This window comes from Heterodontus francisci, chromosome 4 (assembly GCF_036365525.1).
Source record: "Heterodontus francisci isolate sHetFra1 chromosome 4, sHetFra1.hap1, whole genome shotgun sequence".
In the NCBI taxonomy this organism is placed as follows: domain Eukaryota; kingdom Metazoa; phylum Chordata; class Chondrichthyes; order Heterodontiformes; family Heterodontidae; genus Heterodontus; species Heterodontus francisci.
Window position 1 is genome coordinate 126541525 of NC_090374.1, and position 19450 is coordinate 126560974.

The 19450-nt window shown below is 44.2% G+C and overlaps 1 protein-coding gene across 8 annotated transcripts in view; it reads right to left on the bottom strand.

Annotated features, from left to right (window-relative positions):
- The window catches only part of LOC137369239 (guanine nucleotide-binding protein G(I)/G(S)/G(O) subunit gamma-7-like), a 361449-nt gene that overhangs the window by 160683 nt on the left and 181316 nt on the right, over window positions 1-19450 (bottom strand). For 5 of the 8 annotated variants that reach the window (XM_068030136.1, XM_068030141.1, XM_068030135.1 and 2 more), the window contains one exon: window positions 1328-1429. The exons of 2 other annotated variants lie outside the window; for them this stretch is intronic. The gene's annotated coding sequence lies outside the window, so the exon portion shown is untranslated. Of the gene's footprint in view, window positions 1-1309; window positions 1430-19450 lie in introns of all 8 variants that reach the window. One more of the 8 variants, XM_068030140.1, reaches the window with a different exon arrangement.

The window sequence follows — 19450 nt, forward strand, 5'->3', positions numbered from 1 at the left end:
CCTCCTGCACTAAGGCCTCCAGCGCTGCATCTGAGAACCAAGGAGCCCTCTTCTAATGTCTTTCCCAGCCAGTTGAATAAGTTGCCCTCTTTCAAACCCACATGTGTGGTACAGAGTTACAATTTAAAAAAAAGGACAAAATGGAAAATAATTAACAGATGGCATGTTTACATTACGGAATCACTCCTGTGTTGTTGTTTTGCAATATTCTGGGCTTGGGTTGCCATGCAATCTTCTTTGTTCATTTGCAGGGTGGAATCCACAGCACCAGAACAATAGTCATACAAATGTGCATGCAGAAGCATACACGTGTGCAGAACTCTGACTGTTACTACTGTCCACTTAATTTCGGGCTAGTTGATTTTCCTTAATGGCTTCACATGTCATTGGCTTGCACGGGGAGTCTGCACATTCAGCTAGAAATTGTGGTCTCTGCTTCTAGAAGCTATTGGGGAGCTGCTTCTTGTTTAAACACTAGTGACAGCACTTCTTCTGGTGGGTCGCAGTACCTCTGGACACGAAAATTGCACCTCATTCACTTCCCAGTGATGCCGCAGGCAGAGGGATCCATCAGCAGCAGCAGTATAAGCTGAATGGGGTATAAGCGCTGGTGGGAACAACTAACTCAGTGAAAAGGGAGAACTTTGAGAATGGGCCAAGATGATAATTCAGAATGTTAAAGAGAGAAATGAAGAGAAAATCAACTAGAATTTGCCAGGGAGAGGATGTTAGCAGACTATGAATAACTACAAGAACAGGCATGAGGAAAAGCCCAAGACAAAATACAGCTGAAAATGAAAGAAAACAGTGAAGACAATAAATTCCAGAAAATGGAGGTAATGGATCAGAAAACAAAAAACAAGTCCAGAGAGTGAAAAAAATCAAAGCAAATTATATTTTTGTTCAATAATAAATTATTCATTGAAAATAACTCAAGTAATGACAAAACAGATGTGTGTTTAAATAAATCAACAGAAAAAAACAGGGGGTTATGATAATGGAAAAAATATTTTTAAATTAAAAAGTTGCAAACCATAAAAACAAAAAAAATTGCACTTGTGATATCTGACAAATATAACTAGTAAAAGTTGTGATGATGGCAAATAAAGTAGGTCACAAATCCAGCATTCATTACCTGTACAAGGAAAGGTCAGCCTGAGCCCTGGTGCATGTTGCTGATGCAGTTATGCAACCAGAGCTGGCACAATGACCTCTGTGTTACTAGTGCAAACCCAGTACCAGAAAATATGATAGCATTATTAATGTTGTGATACAGCTGTGAAATACTGATAAACAGATACAAACAGACCTGTAATTGTAATAGTACCTGTAACTGTATGCTGAATCAATATAAACCTGTTCAGTCTACTGTTGCTTGGAGGCAGTCTTGGGCAAAATGTGTTATCCACTGGATTCTCTCCTTTCACGGCTGTATAGAAGCAAATTTCCAATTGGTATCTTAAGTTTATCATGCAGGCCAGGTCCAAATAGCAAGCACAGAATGATTATTGAAACCGGAGTAATGATGGATGTCACCACTTTTTTCATTGTACATTTACTTTACAAGAAGCCTCATCTCTTAGAATGGCTTTAATTAATTATTTTAAATGTTTTCTATAAAGGAAATGTTAGCTTACATGTACTGTAATCATACCATACAGCTATACTGATTAAACTGCATAAAGATGCATTGAAACTAATAGAACCATAGAAAAATTACAGCACAGAAGGAGGCCATTCAGCTCATCGTGTCCGTGCCCTCCAAAAAAACTAGCCACCCAATCTAAACCCACCTTCCAGCACCTGGCCCATAGCCTTGCTGGTTACAGCACTTCAGGTGCATGTCCAGGTACCTGTTAAAAGAATTGAGGGTTACTGCCTCCACCACCATTCTTGGCAGTGAATTCCAGACACCCACCACTCTCTGGGTGAAAAGGTTTTTCCTCATGCCCCCTCTAATCCTTCTACCAATCACTTTAAATCTGTGCCCCCTGGTAATTGACCTCTCCGCTAGGGGAAACAGGTCCTTCCTGTCTACTCTATCTAGGCCCCTCATAATTTTGTATACCTCAATTAAGTCACCCCTCAGCCTCCTCTGTTCGAAGGAAAACAACCCTAGCCGATCCAATCTTTCCTCATAGATGCAAATTTCAAACCCTGGCAACATTCTTGTAAAACTTCTATGTACTCTCTCCAGAGCAATTATGTCCTTTCTGTAATGTGGTGTCCAGAACTGTACGCAATACTCCAGTTTCGGCCTAACCAGTGTTTTATACAATTCCAGCATTACAACCCTGTTTTTGTATTCTATACCTCAGCCAAGAAAGGAAAGCATTCCATTTGCCTTCTTCACCACTCTATCTACCTGTCCTGCCACCTTCAGGGACCTCCGGACATGCACTCCAAGGTCTCTCACTTCTTCTAGCCCGCTCAATATCCTCCCGTTTATTGTGTATTCCCTCACTTTGTTTGCATTCCCCAAATGCATTACCTCACACTTCTCTGGATTGAATTCCATTTGCCACTTTTCCGCCTACTCGACCAAACCACTGATATCATTCTGGAGTCTACAGTTATCCTCTTCACTATCAACTGCACGGCCAATTTTTGTGTCATCAGCAAATTTTCCAATCATGACCCCCACACCTAAGTCCATATCATTAATATATACCACAAACAGTAAGGAACCCAAGACTGAGCCCTGTGGAATGCCACTGGAAACCGCTTTCCAGTCACAAAAACATCCATCGACTGCTACCCTTTGTTTCCTGTCACTGAGCCAGTTTTGGATCTGACCTGCCACATTCCCCTGTATCTCATGGGCTTTCATTTTACTGACCAGTCTGCCATGCCGAGACCTTGTCAAATGCCTTACTAAAATCCATGTGGACCACATCCACTGCACTACCCTGATCAATCCTCCTTGTTACTTCCTCAAAAAACTCAATCAAGTTAGTTAGACATGACCGTCCCTTAACAAATCCATGCTGACTATCCCTGATTAATCTGTGCCTTTCGAAGTGGCAGTTTATCCTGTCTCTCAGAATTGATTCTAATAATTTACCCTGCACCGAGGTCAGACTGACCGGCCTATAATTGTTTGGCCTATCCCTCGCAACTTTTTAAACAATGGTATAACGTTCGCAGACCTCCAATCCTCTGGCACCTCGCCCGTATCCAGTGAGGATTTGAAGATGATTCTCAGTGCATCTGCCATTTCCTCCCTGGCTTCCTTTAACAACCTGGGATGCAATCCATCTGGCCCTGGTGATTTATCCACTTTCAAGGATGGCAGACCCTCTAGTACTTCCTCTCTCATTATGCTCATCGTATGTAATATTCCACACTCCTCCTCTTTAACTACAATGTCTGCATCAACCCTCTCATTTGTGAAGACAGAGACAAAAAACTTATTAAGAACCATATCTTCCACTCATTGGGCAAAGACGAAATATTTAGATAAATTTGAAGCATTCAGGCTGAAGTTGGAAAAATGTCTACACACACACTGGTTAAAAAGCATAATTCACTCCCAATAACTATTGTAGAACCAAGTGGGCAAATGTTTATTCACAAGAATTATGTCGGTGCATGGAGAAAAAGGAAAGCTAGAGTATGGGGAGTGATCAGAAAATTGGAACTAGATTGAGTGGGATACCAATGATAATGGGTGGTAAACAGATGCTTGAGATTAGACAGGTTTTTCAACTTGTGCAGTTGGTAGCAGATCGATAGTCCCTGTCTGATTATCATTTCCATTTACTTCCGTTCTATTAAAAGGAACTAACAGAACATGACAGGCTGCGTGTATGGAATTTCCTAAAGTGCTCTTCTGGTGAGTGACTCTCCACGGCAAGTTCTATTGCCCAGATTGCGCCTGCGCTAAAGTTGGAATTGGTGATTTGTGGGGGAGAATAAACCCTGCACAGCATCGGGTTTTCAATCCGCATCACTGGCTTCTGGTTAGTTTCCCTGTTTGAGTCTCACATTTTAACCATTTAAACATTTTTGTTTTTGTTCTTGAAATGCCTCTCATTTACTCCACAGATTATTTTTGTTATGTTTCAGTTCCTTAATTTTCTTTAAGTAGTCTCCAGGTCAGTCACTCATGACCTTCACTAACTCCTGATGCCAAAACTAGGGATACTGTATTCATGCTGCAGTCCAAAGTATTAAAGAGACATTGTCATTTGTAAAATAGCCAGCATTCTTACTAGTAAAGTTGTTAGCTTTATTTTTGTGTTTTTCAACATATTACATAGTGATGGGATTTGTACAAAAGTAATTGCTTTTCTCAAAATATATGTACTTGTGATGTACAATGGCATGAGGCCCTTCCCAAATGGACACTTGCACCATTAAGATCCAAGATGTTCCCATGATTATCCACTGTAAAGTGAAGCATCATCACATCATGCCAATCTGAATTAAGTGCCTGTGTAGTCTTAAAGTCAGTAGTCTGCAGCTAAGTAAAATTATACTACATGTAAGAAGATATTCTCATTATGATATTTTGGATCCTTCGTAGGTACTGAAGTTATCAAAAGAGCTCAGACATGAGGAGCCATGCTATCACTTTCAATTTTCTTTGTGAATGCGTAGTCAAACTGATGTATGGTAGGACACTGCAAAATAAATTATAATCATAAAACTCATAGTAAATGGATGATTTTCCAGTATTGTACTTTACTCTCCACAAGTCAGCCAATGTTTAGATGTTACCATCATGCACAAATATCAAAATAACCAACATATAGTGGTCGAAAATCCTCACCAGATTGAGTACTTACAACTTGTCAAAAAGGCCTAAAAATGCAATCCTTGCAAATTCATATTAAGTAGCGCCCAAGTTCATCATAAATGTGAAAAAAGACCTCAGAAGTACAACAGCTCAATTTCTTTGGAATCAATGCAAATTATTTCCTGATAAGTCTGAAACAAACACATTACAACTGCAGTATAATTCATAGTGCTTGCTACCAAGATTTTGTTATTAGCAAATCTGACTTTCCACCTGCTACATCAACAAATGAAGTTTGCCCCATATACAAAGCCTTGACCAGGTGTCTATCCAGTCCATACCAATAATCCTTCGTACCTCCATTAATTTAGTCCAGTTCACTCCATCGAAGGTTTTTTCAAATCTACAAAGCAAATGTACACCTGTTTATTGTGTTCTCACACAGAACTCTTATGATTCCTCCTACCTTTCTTATTTTACATCCTCTGGAAAACCCAAATTGTTCTTTGGCAAGCTATTGTTCCACTTTTGCTGTTGACCTTCTTGATTATCTGAGCATAATCTTTGGTGCAAGTGGAAACAAACTGATGGTATGAAACTCATCATGTTTGCAAGCATTTAATTCTTTTTTTCCAAAAGGTATCATGATTATTTTCGTGAAATCATCTAGTCATTCGCCTTTCAAGTGCACAGCTTCACACAAATTCACAAGGTCATTTCTTGTCTCCTGTCTCATGTTTTTAATTAATTCTGCTGTAATTTCATCAACATCTGCAACCATTCTTGAGCTCACTTACTTCAACCCAAACTTCACACTCAAAGACTACAACGTCCAAACAAGCAATTTCCACCTTCTCCTCTATTCCTATTTCAAAGGCAACTGGCTTTCCCCCTTTGGCATAAAATTCTTCAACATATACTTGCCATCTCTTTCTTAGTTCAACTGGATCCTTCAATAGTCGTCTATTTTTATTTTTGATTGCTTTAACTCTCATTCCTTGTCTGTTTGAATCATACATTCTCTTCACTATCCCATAAACAAATCAGCTCTGTCTCTCCTATCCAATTCCTCACATAGTACCTTTGGCCAGATCTCTCCAGCCTCATCTGTCTCTACCTTGAGCTTGTTGCTCAATCTCCTATGTTTTTGCCCTCTTTGGTGTTCACATTTTTCCATTTCCTTCATAACTTTGTTGCCGTAGTTGCCTTTAAGTGACCTACGGTTTGCTCAGTAGTTACCCTGATCGCCTCTTTCAGCCTGCACCAGCTCTCATTTATACTCCCGTTTGATACTTTCTTTTCCATCAGTTCCATAAATTTGCCTTCAGTCCCTTTTCTGATCTGCAACCCACCTTCGCCTTTTAGTTCTTCCATGTCTCCCCCACACCCCAGTCCTCACAAGATGTTCACAATCAGGATCTCAGACCCACTGGTGGAAGGAATTTTTTGAACTGCCAACAGAACATTAAGTGAAAAACTAGTTGGCTTCAATACTCAACTGGTGTCTTTGTGAAAACTGAACGAACATTAAAAGGAAACCCTTCATTACCTCTCTATTACCCCATAACCTTGGACGACTAGGGGTACTCTGTTCTGTCAATCTCTTTCTTTTCATTAGATTAATATACTTCGTGTAGGTTATAGAACATTAAAACAAAAGCTACAAGGGAAGACTAATTAGAATACTGCCATTGAATACTTTTCTCTGTCACACACACGGCTGAATTTTACCAGTGCGCAGCAAATCGCAGCTGCGTGCTTTGAAGGTGGCGGTCCGCCTGCGCAGAGCGGCTGTCGCTGAGCCCCTGCGATATTTCGCGCAGGGGCTGATTTAAATGGAGGGGGTGGAGAGGCCGCCCCAAATGACATAAAGGGGCCAGCCGCTCCGTCCCTGGCAACAGCGTCCGGCGCTGCTGCAAAGGCACCAGCGCCATTTTTAAAGGGCTACAGGCCCTTCATTCTCATTTCAATTGTTATAGGTCCCGCTTCATTGCAACCTGCCGAACAATTTTATTCCAACTTAAGATTCCCCTCTCCCACCCTCACCACAATGAGTCCTTATTTGTTATAGTGACATATCCCCCCAAAAAGCACCTTTTGATTTCTTGAATTTTCCTCTCTAACGTCAGAACATTTGACCTTCAACCCCTTCACATCATCCCCACAACCAATTACAATAGTTCTCCCTGCTACCCCCCCACTTTCACCCTGAGAATTTCCCTCCTCCCCCCTCCCCACCAGTGACATGCCTCGGATCCCCGAACGGGGAACCGAAGGCGCGGGACATCCAGCCACCGGCCGGAATATCGGCGTGGAATGGCTATCAGGACAAGTTAAAGTTTATTTAAATACATTACAATCCATTTACATATGAAAAACATAAGGCTCAGCCTCTGAGCGATGGCGGGTGAGGCCGCACCAATCCCTCGCCGCCGGTAAGATGCGGCTGGGCCTTCCCGGCATCGGGGGGTCGTGGCGGGCCTCTCCCGGAAGAATTTTCCGGGCCCCCCTTGCCATGACCCCGATGTTGGAGGGCTAGTAAAATTCAGCCCACAATCTTGGTTTTATGTGACTGTGACGAAGATAAACTAACTATCCCTCCTCATCCTTCTCAACCTGTCTGCAGCCTTTGACACAGTTGACTACACCATCCTCCTGCAACGTCGTTCCACCATGGTGCAGCTGGGTGGGACTGCTTTCACCTGGTTCCATTCTTGTCTATCTAACTGTAGCCAGAGGAACACTTGCAATGAATTCTCTTTCTGCTCCCGCACTGTTACCACTGGTCTCCCCCAAGGATCTATCCTCGACCCCCCCTCCTATTTCTCATCTACATGCTGCCCCCCGGTGACATCATCCGAAAGCACAGTATTAATTTTCACACGTAAGCTGACAACACTCAAATCTACCTCACCACCACCTCTCCTGAATCTTCCACTGTTGCTAAATTATCACACTGCTTATCTGACATCCAATCCTGGATGATCAGAGATTTCCTCCTATTAAATATTGGAAAGACTGAAGGCATTGTTTTCCGTTTGTTTTTATTCATTCCTGGGATGTGGGCATTGCTGGCTAAGCTAGCATTTATCGACCATTCCTAATTGCCTTTGAAAAGGTGGTGGTGAGCTGCCTTCTTGAACTGCTGCAGTCCATATGGGGTAGGTACACCTACAGTGCTGTTAGGGAGGGAGTTCCAGGATTTTGACCCAGCAACAGTGAAGGAACGGCGATATAGTTCCAAGTCAGGACGGTGTGTGGCTTGGAGGGAAATGTGCAGGTGGCGGTGTTCCCATGCATCTGCTGCCCTTGTCCTTCTAGGTGGTAGAGGCTGTAGGTTTGGAAGGTGCTGTCTAAGTAGTGTTGGCGCATTGTGTTTCTTACCTTTTGACTCTATCTTCTCCCTGGCAACATCTTCTCCCCACCCTCTCCCTGTCTATTTGCAATCTTGGTGTAATATGTGATCTTGAGATGAGCTTCTGAACACAAATTCATGCCATTTCTAAGGCTGCCTATTTTCCCCTCCGTAATATTGCCCTACTTTCCCTTATTTCAGCTCATCTGCTGCTGAAACCTTCATGCATGCCTTTCTTACCTCTAGACTTAATTATTCCATGCACTGCTGAGGTCACGCAAAACTCTGCTACCCATGTTTTAACTTGCACCAAGCCCCGTTCACCTATCACCTCTGTGCTCGCTGGCGTACATTGGCTATCGATCAAGTAAAATTTTGATTTTAAAATTCTCAACCTTTTTTTCAAATCCCTCCATGGCCTCTCCTCTCTCTATCTCTGTAATTTCCTCCAGCCCCACAACCCTCCACTCATCTAATTCTGGCATCCTGAGCATCCCTGATTTTAATTGCTCCACCATTGGTAGCTGCGCCTAGGCCTTAAGCTCTGGAATTCCCACACCTCTCTGCCTCACTTTCCTCCTTTAAGATATTCCTTAAAACGTATCTCTTTGACCAAGCTTTTGGTCATTTGACCTCATATTACTTTATATGGCTCGGTATCATATTTTGCTTTATAATGCTTCTGTGAAGCCCCGGGGGATGTTTTATTATGTTGAAGGCACTATACAAATATAAGTTGTCGTTGTAAAAAAATAATGAATTTTCATGTTACTTTAACAAAGCTTGCCCACTTGTTTTTCCACATTATTTGAAAAATAGCTGCGGAGCAGAATTTTTTAGAGGCCAAATAAAAATATTTCACCTGTACAGCTTACTGAGAAATAAGGCATATTGCACATGCTCAGACTGCACAATCCAAATGTTTTTTTCCCAGATTTATGATGCAGGCCTTAAAATAAACATGAGGACATTAAAAACGTAAAATAAAACTCAGTGGATAAATGTAATCATGTTATTATGAAACATGCAATATTTGGAATTTTTTATTTTGGACATTAGGACTTTTGGTTACGGAGCAGAAAAAGGTACATGAAACATTTTTAAGTGACGAGATTGTGCAATCATAAGCTCACATACTCACTACAAAATTGTAGCTATTGTATGTGACACGGGTTGTGACAGGAAATGCAACACTATTTTAACATTAAGCATAGGGCGGCACAGTGGCTAGCACCTCAGTCTCACAGCTCCAGCGACCTGGGTTTGGTTCTGGGTACTGCCTGTGTGGAGTTTGCAAGTTCCCCCTGTGACCGCGTGGGTTTCTGCCGGGTGCTCCGGTTTCCTCCCACAGCCAAAGACTTGCGGGTTGACAGGTAAATTGGCCATTATAAATTGCCCCTAGTGTAGGTAGGTGGTAGGAGAATTGAGGGAAGGTGGGGATGTGGTAGGGAATATGGGGTTAATGTAGGATTAGTATAAATGGGTGGTTGTTGGTTGGCACAGACTCGGTGGGCCGAAGGGCCTGTTTCAGTGCTGTATCTCTCTATGACTCATACCTATCACAGTGCCACATACAGGCGTAATTGGAATTGCGGGTACTTATAATGTGTTTCAATGAAATACGTATCCCAATTACAGATTTTCATATAATCACCTAGATTTTGCTGTCAAAATAACAGGAGGTTCATGGCGCTCACTGTTATTTATGCAAAAATGGTACAGCAAGTTCAGGTGAGAGGCAGCACAGTTAAATTCATATATCCTAAAGTTTCTGTCCAAGTTGCGCTGCTCCTTTGTTAGTTTTGTAAAGAAGGCATCTTGCTGTCTGCCACACTTGAAAAGTGTTGAATGGCAAGAAGTTGCTGTATTGTAGATATGAACTAAACTTGCCAAAGGAAGTTAAGTTTTATTTATTCCAGTCTAAGTATGTGAACAGTGTTAATTACTCTTAATTAACCTCTCTGGCTTTGAAAATTAACAATTATGGGCTGGATTTTATGGCCCCCCCTCCCCCTGGACTTCACGGCCACCCTCCCACCACGCCTCGCTGGGGTCTCCTGGACTGGCCCTGGCGACCATGCCTTACCTAGCTGAGGTCCGGGTTTCCAGTGCTGACCGTGGGTCCAAGGTCTCTGCAGTACTGGTAGTGGCCACTGCTCCTGGGGCGCTGCCGATAATGCTGAGCTGCCAGCCCTGGAGATCCTGGCGCTGGGCACTTAAGTGCCTGAATAACGGAAGATAGCGCCAGGGGGACTCGAAAAGGCCAAGGTGGGGCTCCCCCCGCCTTTTCGGTCCAGCGCCAGGAGCTCTGTCATCACCACAAAATCCAGCCCTACAATTGTGGAGTCTCATTCCTTCAGATTTTACTTTTTGCTATAGATTTTTAAATTGCTGATTTAAAATGAGTACTATTATTTTTCCTTTCTGTCTTTCTCTCTAAATCCAATCGTTTTTCCCTCACTTTATTTCTCTTTCTGTACTTGATTTGTCATTGAATTTACTCACTGCACTATAAATTTCACAATCCTTTAATCTGATTGGTTAAGGAGATACACAGTCCCTTGCCCTGTTCACGGAGGGCCCAGTGGCCTGTTTTTCTTGCTGTGATGTTATTAGCTCACGCTTTCAGCATCATGCAAGGACAAGTTTAACTAACAGCCGTTAGATGCCCTGCGACAGCAAAATTTGGCCTGATAGATAATTTAGATCTTTGAGTATGAGGTGTGATGCTTTCTATTCAATACTAAACAGGATATCATAACAGGGATGAAACACTTTTCCACTTCTGGATTCTCAATTTTAACACCAGGCACGCCACATCAATTACAAACAATGTTCTCGCTAAGTTGTGCGCCTGCGCAGCCACACTGCAGTCTGGAAGGGTCCACATAGACCTTGTTCTGTGATAAATACCGCGTGTATTTGGCCGCACAAAAAAAATTTAAAGGAACCACACACTGAAAATACTGGCCACGCACGACGCAATTTTAAAGGGAACATTGATTACAAGACAAATACACAGATATACAGTAAAGTTTGCTCTGATCAGTCCAACAATATGTTTGACCTAAACTTCAGAAGGGTTCCTACAAATGTGTTAAGATTGCATGCCCATTTCCCACACCAATCACCTATGGCCCATCTAAATGAGTGGAGGAAATGCTGTTTGGTTGGGGGGGGGGGGAGAGGGGGAGTTCAAGGACTTTCAACCAGCGATGATGAAGGAACGGCGGTATAGTTCCACTTGGTACGGCATGTGACTTGGAGGGGAACTTGCAGGTGGTGTTGTTCCCGTGTACTTGCTGGTCTTGTCCTACAAGGCAGCAGAGGTCACAGGTTTGAGAAGTGCTGTTGAAGGAGCCTTGGCAAGTTGCTGCAGTAAATGGTACATACTGCAGCCACAGTGCCCTGATGGTGGAAGGAGTGAATATTTAATATGGTGGATGAGATACCAATCGGGGGGTCTGTTCTGTCCGAGATGATGTTGAGCTTCTTGAGTGTTGTTGGAGCTGCACTCAACCAGTCAAGTGGAGAGTATTCCATCACACTCCTGACTTGTGCCTTGTAGATGGTGGACAGGCTTTGGGGAGTCAGGAGTTGAGTTACTCAATACTCAGCCTCTGATCTGTTCTTGTAGCCACAAAGCTCATGTGGTTGGTCCAGTTAATTCTGGCCAATGGTGATCCCCAGGATGTTGATGTTAGGGGATTTGACAATGGTAATGCCATATATAAATGACAACAACCATTTGTATTTATATAGCACCTTAAATGTAATAAAATGTCCCAACGCATTTCACAGGAGCATTATGAAACAAAATTAGACACTGAGCCACATCAGGGATTATCTGGGCAGATGGCCAAAAGCTTGGTTAAAGAGGTAGGTTTTAAGCAGAGTTTTAAAGGAGAAAAGAGAGGCAGAGGGGTTTAGGAAGGAAATTCCAGAGCTTAGGGCAAAGGCAGCTGAAGAGATAGTCAATAATGGTGTACCAATTATAATCAGCGAAGCTCAAGAAGCCAGAATTAGATGAGTGCAGGATCTTGGAGGGTTGTGGAGCCAAAGGAGATTACTGAGAAAGAAAGGGAGGGCCTAGGCCATGAAGGGACTTGAAAACAAGGAGGATAATTTTAAAAAGGAGGCTTTGCTTGACCTGGAGTCAATGTATATCAGCGAGAGCAGGGATGATGAGTGAATAGGAATTGGGGCGAGTAAGGACTAGGGCAGCAGAGTTTTGAATGACCTCAAGTTTACAGAGGGTAAAATGTGAGAGGGTGGCCAAGTATGTATTGGAATTGTCAAGTCTAGAGGGAACAAATCCATGGATGAGGGTTTCAGCAGCAGATGCGCTAAGGCATGGCGGAATTTAAGGAGGTGGAAATAGGTGGTCTTAGTGTCAGGGAAGTTGGTGGAGGGGACGGTGGTTAGATTTTTTCTTGTTGGAGATGGTCATTGGCCAGGCAGTTATGTGGCATGAATGTTACTTGCCATTTATAAGCCCAAGTCTGATATTGTCCAGGTCATGCTGCATTTGGGCATGAACTGCTTCAATATCTGAGGAGCTATGAATGGAACTGAACACTATAATTATCAATGAACATCCTCACTTCTGCCCTTGTGATGGAGGGAAGATCACTGACGAAGCAGCTGAAGATGGCTGGGCCCAGGACATTGCCCCCAAAACTCCTGCAGTGATGTCCTGGGGCTGAAATGATTGACCTCCAACAACCACAACCATCTTCTTTTGTGCTAGATATGATTCCAGCCAGTGGAGAGTTTTCCCCGTGATTCCTAATTACTTCAATTTTGCTAGGGCTCCTTGATGCTACACTCAATCAAATGCTGCCATGACGATAAGGGCAGCCGTTCTCATCTCACCTCTGGGATTCAATTCTTCTGGCCATCTTTGGACTGAGGCTATAATGAGGTCTGGAGCCAAGTGGTCTTGACGGAACCAAAGCTGAGCATCGGTGAGCAGATTATTAGTGAGTAAATGCCACTTGTTGGCACTGTTGATGACACCTTCCAATGCTTTTGCTGATAATCCAGAGTAGACTGATGGGGCGGTAATTGACCAGATTGGATTAGTCCTACATCTTATGGATGCGACATACATGGGCAATTTTCCACATTGTTGGATAGATGCCAGTGTTGTAGCTGTACTGGAACAGCTTGGCTAGGGGTGAGACTCATTCTGGAACACAAGTTATCAACATTACAGCAGTTTCTTGATATCACGTGGAGTGACTGGAATTGGCTGAAGACTGGTATCTGTGATGGTGGGGATCTCAGGAGGAGGCTGAGCTCACCCACTCGGCACTTCCGGCTGAAGATAGTTGGAAATCAATAAATAAAGTAAATAAATGTTTCAGCCTTGTTTTTTGCACTCACATTCTGGGCTCTGCCATCATTGAAGGTGGGGATGTTCATGGAGCCTCCTTCCGTTATTTAACTGCACCTCCATTCATGACTGGATGTGGCAGGACTGCTGAGTTTTGATCTGATCCGTTGGATGTAGAATTTCTTAGCTCCATCTATAGCATGATGCTTCCGCTATTTAGCATGCGTGTAGAACTGTGATATAGCTACACCAGTTTTTGGCACCTTTTTTTTCAGGAATGCCTGGTGTCCTGGCTTAATTGTAATGGTATAGTGAGGGATATACCAGGATCTAAGATTACAGATTGTGGTAGAAACAATTCTGCTGCTGTTGATGGTCCACAGTGCCTCATGGAAGTCCGGTTTTGAGCTTCTAGATCTGTTCTCAATCGGTTCCATTTAGCCTTGTGGAAGTGCCACACAACATGATGAAGGGTTAACGTTTCGGGTCAGTGACCCTTCTTCAGAACTGACAAATATTAGAAAAGTCACAGATTATAAACAAGTGAGGTGGGGGTGGGGCAAGAGATAACAAAGGAGAAGGTGCAGATTGGACCAGGCCACATAGCTGACCAAAAGGTCACGGAGAAAAGGCAAACAATATGTTAATGGTGTGTTGAAAGACAAAGCATTAGTACAGATTAGGTGTGAATACACTGAATATTGAACAGCAGCAAGTGCAAACCTGAAGAAAAACAACCTGAAAAAAACAGTGGGTAAGCAAACTGAACAAACTAAGATGAAATGAAATAAATGCAAAAAAAGATTTCAACACACCATTAACATATTGTTTGCCTTTTCTCCGTGACCTTTTGGTCAGCTATGTGGCCTGGTCCAATCTGCACCTTCTCCTTTGTTATCTCTTGCCCCACCCCCACCTCACTTGTTTATAATCTGTGACTTTTCTAATATTTGTCAGTTCTGAAGAAGGGTCACTGACCCGAAACGTTAACTCTGCTTCTCTTTCCACAGATGCTGCCAGACCTGCTGAGTGATTCCAGCATTTCTTGTTTTTGTTTCAGATTTCCAGCATCCGCAGTATTTTGCTTTTATTTTAGTGTTTAATTCACTGCCACTTCTCTTCCAGGAATGCCTACCTTGAAGAAGTTCTGCTCTTCCCTCCGACGGGATTTTCGTTTGTCTCTTTTACCTTGTTCACCTTCATTGCTTTCTATTTCCCTCCTGGTGTTTGATAAGGTATCTATCAAAACTCGTTTTCACAGCCACATCTCCTTCCTCAGTGACTGTCTCCGGCTCCGACTTATTCCACGTGGATTCCAACTGCAGTTTCACCCATCATGCTTTGAAACCACCCAGGATCACAGGTATCTCCGAGAAATACAACGTTCCTCGGACTGCTACTCTCGCCGCATCCTGAGATCCACACTCAGTGCTATGCGCCGCCACATGTACACACTGGACCTCTCTCTCCAGCAGCACCGTCTCACTTTATCTCAAAGCTGTTCTACTCCGCAGTTTCATCTCATCTTACGTCTCATCCGACGCATTAACAAAAAACTTTTTTTCTTCCTTTCAGGTGTTAAGGAACGCAAGCTCCAGCAGCTGATGGGGACTAATGCCCCTCCAGATCCTCCTTACGCTTCACTTCCCTCTGACCCCACCCCTTCTGATCTGACCCCTTGCCGTGTATTCACTATACCCTCTGACCTCCCCCTCTCTGATGCTGAGCGTTCTGTACTCAGCAAAGGTCTCAGTTTTATCCCCTTACGTCCCCACCTCAATGAATTTCGTGCTCGGTATGACGTTGAGCTCTTCTTCCGTCGCCTCCGCCTCCGGGCTCACTTCTTCGATCAGGAGTCCTCCCCCCGACCAGCAGACCCATTCACCCGCCTCCAGCATTCTCCCTCTACCTGGACCCCTCCCCCTGGCCTCTTACCCGCTCTTGATCTCTTCATTGAAAACTGTCGGCGAGACATTGGTCGTCTCAATTTCTCTGCCCCCCTCACTCACTCTAACCTGTCCCCCTCTGAACTTGAGGCACTCCGTTCTCTCAGGTCTAACCCCGACATGGTCATCAAACCTGCAGACAAGGGTGGTGCTGTTGTTGTATGACGTACCGACCTCTACCTTGCAGAAGCTCAACGCCAACTCACGGACACTTCTTCCTACCTCCCTCTGGACCATGACCCCACCACCGAACATCAAGCCACCGTCCAAAGGACTGTCACTGACCTCATCTCCTCTGGAGATCTTCCCTCTACGGCTTCCAACCTCATAGTCCCACAACCCCGGACAGCCCGCTTCTACCTCCTTCCCAAAATCCACAAACGGGACTGTCCCGGCAGACCCATTGTGTCAGCCTGCTCCTGCCCCACTGAACTTATTTCTTCCTATCTAGACTCTATCTTTTCTCCGCTGGTCCAGTCTCTTCCCACCTACATCCGTGACTCTTCTGACGCCCTACGTCATTTTGACAATTTCCAGTTTCCTGGTCCCAACCGCCTCCTCTTCACTATGGACGTCCAATCGCTCTACACCTCCATCCCCCACCAGGATGGTTTGAGGGCTCTCCGCTTCTTCCTGGAACAGAGGCCCAACCAGTCCCCATCCACCACCACCCTCCTCCGCCTGGCTGAACTTGTTCTCACATTGAACAACTTCTCCTTCAACTCCATGCACTTCCTTCAAGTAAAAGGTGTCGCTATGGGTACCCGCATGGGTCCTAGTTATGCCTGTCTTTTTGTGGGATATGTCGAGCATTCTTTGTTCCAGTCCTACTCAGGCCCCCTCCCCCAACTCTTTTTCCGGTACATTGATGACTGTATCGGTGCCGTTTCCTGCTCCCGCCCCGAACTAGAAAACTTTATCAACTTTGCTTCCAATTTCCACCCTTCTCTCACCTTTACATGGTCCATCTCTGACACTTCCCTTCCCTTCCTCGACTTCTCTGTCTCCATCTCTGGGGATAGGTTGTCTACCAATATCCATTATAAGCCCACTGACTCCCACAGCTACCTCGACTACACTTCTTCACACCCTACCTCCTGTAAGGACTCCATTCCATTCTCCCAGTTTCTCCGTCTCCGACGCATCTGCTCTGATGATGCTACCTTCCATGACGGTGCTTCTGATATGACCTTTTTCCTCAACCGAGGATTTCCCCCCACTGTGGTTGACAGGGCCCTCAACCGTGTCCGACCCATTCCCCGCACCTCTACCCTCACCCCTTCCCCTCCCTCCCAGAACCGTGACAGGGTTCCCCTTGTCCTCACTTTTCATCCCACCAGCCTCCATATCCAAAGGATCATCCTCCGCCATTTTCGCCACCTCCAGCGTGATGCCACTACCAGTCGCATCTTCCCCTCCCTTCCCCTGTCAGCATTCCGAAGGGATCGTTCCCTCCGCGACACCCTGGTCCACTCTTCCATTACCCCCACCACCTCGTCCCCGTCCCAGGGCACCTTCCCCTGCAATCGCAGGAGGTGTAATACCTGCCCATTTACCTCCTCTCTCCTCACTATCCCAGGCCCCAAACACTCCTTTCAGATGAAGCAGCGATTTACTTGTACTTCTTTCAATGTAGTATACTGTATTCGCTGCTCACAGTGTGGTCTCCTCTACATTGGGGAGACCAAGCGCAGACTGGGTGACCGCTTTGCGGAACATCTCCGCTCAGTCCGCAAGCAGAACCCTGAGCTTCCGGTTGCTTGCCATTTCAACACTGCCCCCTGCTCTCATGCTCACATCTCTGTCCTGGGATTGCTGCAGTGTTCCAGTGAACATCAACGCAAGCTCGAGGAACAGCATCTCATCTACCGATTAGGCACACTACAGCCTGCCGGACTGAACATTGAGTTCAATAATTTCAGAGCATGACAGCCCCCCATTTTAGTTTCATTTTTAGTTATTTTTTCTTCCTTTTTTTTTACATTCCTTTTTACATTTTTTACAATCTTTTTTTGCATTTATTTCATTTCATCTTAGTTTGTTCAGTTTGCTTACCCACTGTTTTTTTCAGGTTGTTTTTCTTCAGGTTTGCACTTGCTGCTGTTCAATATTCAGTGTATTCACACCTAATCTGTACTAATGCTTTGTCTTTCAACACACCATTAACATATTGTTTGCCTTTTCTCCGTGACCTTTTGGTCAGCTATGTGGCCTGGTCCAATCTGCACCTTCTCCTTTGTTATCTCTTGCCCCACCCCCACCTCACTTGTTTATAATCTGTGACTTTTCTAATATTTGTCAGTTCTGAAGAAGGGTCACTGACCCGAAATGTTAACTCTGCTTCTCTTTCCACAGATGCTGCCAGACCTGCTGAGTGATTCCAGCATTTCTTGTTTTTGTTTCAGATTTCCAGCATCCACAGTATTTTGCTTTTATATTGATGAAGGGTGTTGTTATGGACAGGTAGGAAATGATAGGGATGGTTTCCCTTCTTTACCTCTCAGGTGACCAAAGACAGTGTTTTTATTAGAAATGTGTTTTAACCCCTGAGCGTTTTAATGGTCAACAAACAAATGACTGGTTTTTTCACAGGTTTAAAGAAAAATAAATATTTATTATTCAGTACCTGAAAATATTTGCAACTTCACCCATGCTCACATACACACAGAGAGACACACACACACACAAAGATAGAGATTAGAAGATAAACATATATTTAGGTCTGATGGCTTTCGAAAGAGTTCACCGTAAATCTTGCGTTATTCGCCGGGGGTGAAGATTTTAAAAAACGGTGTAGGGCTGTTTTCCTTCTTCCTGGTTGACTGATGACAAAACTTGGAAAATTTCAGGAGGGCGAATACATTGTTGCAGACTTTGTTTTGTTGTATCTCAGTCACAGTTCAATATCGTAAACCCTGGTACGATTTCTCAGATATGGAGTTCAAGGCTACTTCCAGTCACTACCTACTTGTAGTTTAAAAATGGTGTTCTTAGGCAGGGTCCTTCTTCTGCTGCTGAAGCAGGTGGAATCTCTATCGCTCTGTGGCTCTCTCTGCCCAGCATATACTTTTATTAACCTCCTTATCAGACCCTTGGTTTCTGTCATTTCATACCCTTTCATTTGAGTTTGAATTTGGAGACACCATGTCTGCCACACCATTGGTAATCCAATTTGCTGAAGCGAGGTAGCCATTAACACAGTATGGGCCATTTACATTTTAATGCCTTCTCCAAGGCTTGTCCAGACATGAAGTCTGATTTAGGATTTTTGTAGTTTCCAGGCGCATTGGCAGTAAGGTCACCTGACCACTCGAGTCCATCTTGTTTTTCAGGAAAGGTTTTTGGGTTTGTTTCGTAAGTTCATTATATAGTTCATAATTTCGCCATGTGTGAGTGTGACAGTGTCCTCAATGTGAAGATGGCACTTCTTCTCCACAAGAACTGTGTGATGGTCACTCTTAATCATACTGTCATGGACAGATGCATCTACAACAGAAAGTTTGGTGAGGCCAAGGTTGAAGAAGATTTTACCCTCCTATCGGTTCTCTCATTGCCTGCTGCAAGCCCAGTCTGGCAGCTACGTCCTTTAAGATTCGGCCAGCTTGCTCAGCAGTGCTGCTACTGAGGTTCCCTACTCAGAGTATATTCTGTGCACTTGCTGCCCTCAGTGCATCTGCCAAAGGGTGTTCAACATGGAAGAGTACTGATTCATCAGCTGCAGGTGGTTTCCTTTCCCATGGTTGACTTGATGCCACGAGGCAATGTTGAGGACTCCCAGGGCCACTCACACCCAATTGTAGCCAACTGTGTCACCACCTCTGCTCTGCCAGTCAGACAGGACATACTCAGGGATGGGGATCAAGTAGTCTGGGATGTTGATCGAAAGGTATAATTCTGAGAGTATGACTATGTCAGGCTTTTGCTTGTCTGTAGGAAAAATCCCCATATGGCAGAGAGGAGGACTTGGCAGGGCCTACTGGGTGTGCCTTTGTTGTGCCCGAATCTAGGTTGACGCTGGGTGGCCGTCGGGTTTTATTCTTCTTATACTTTGTTGCAGCAGTTTGCACAAC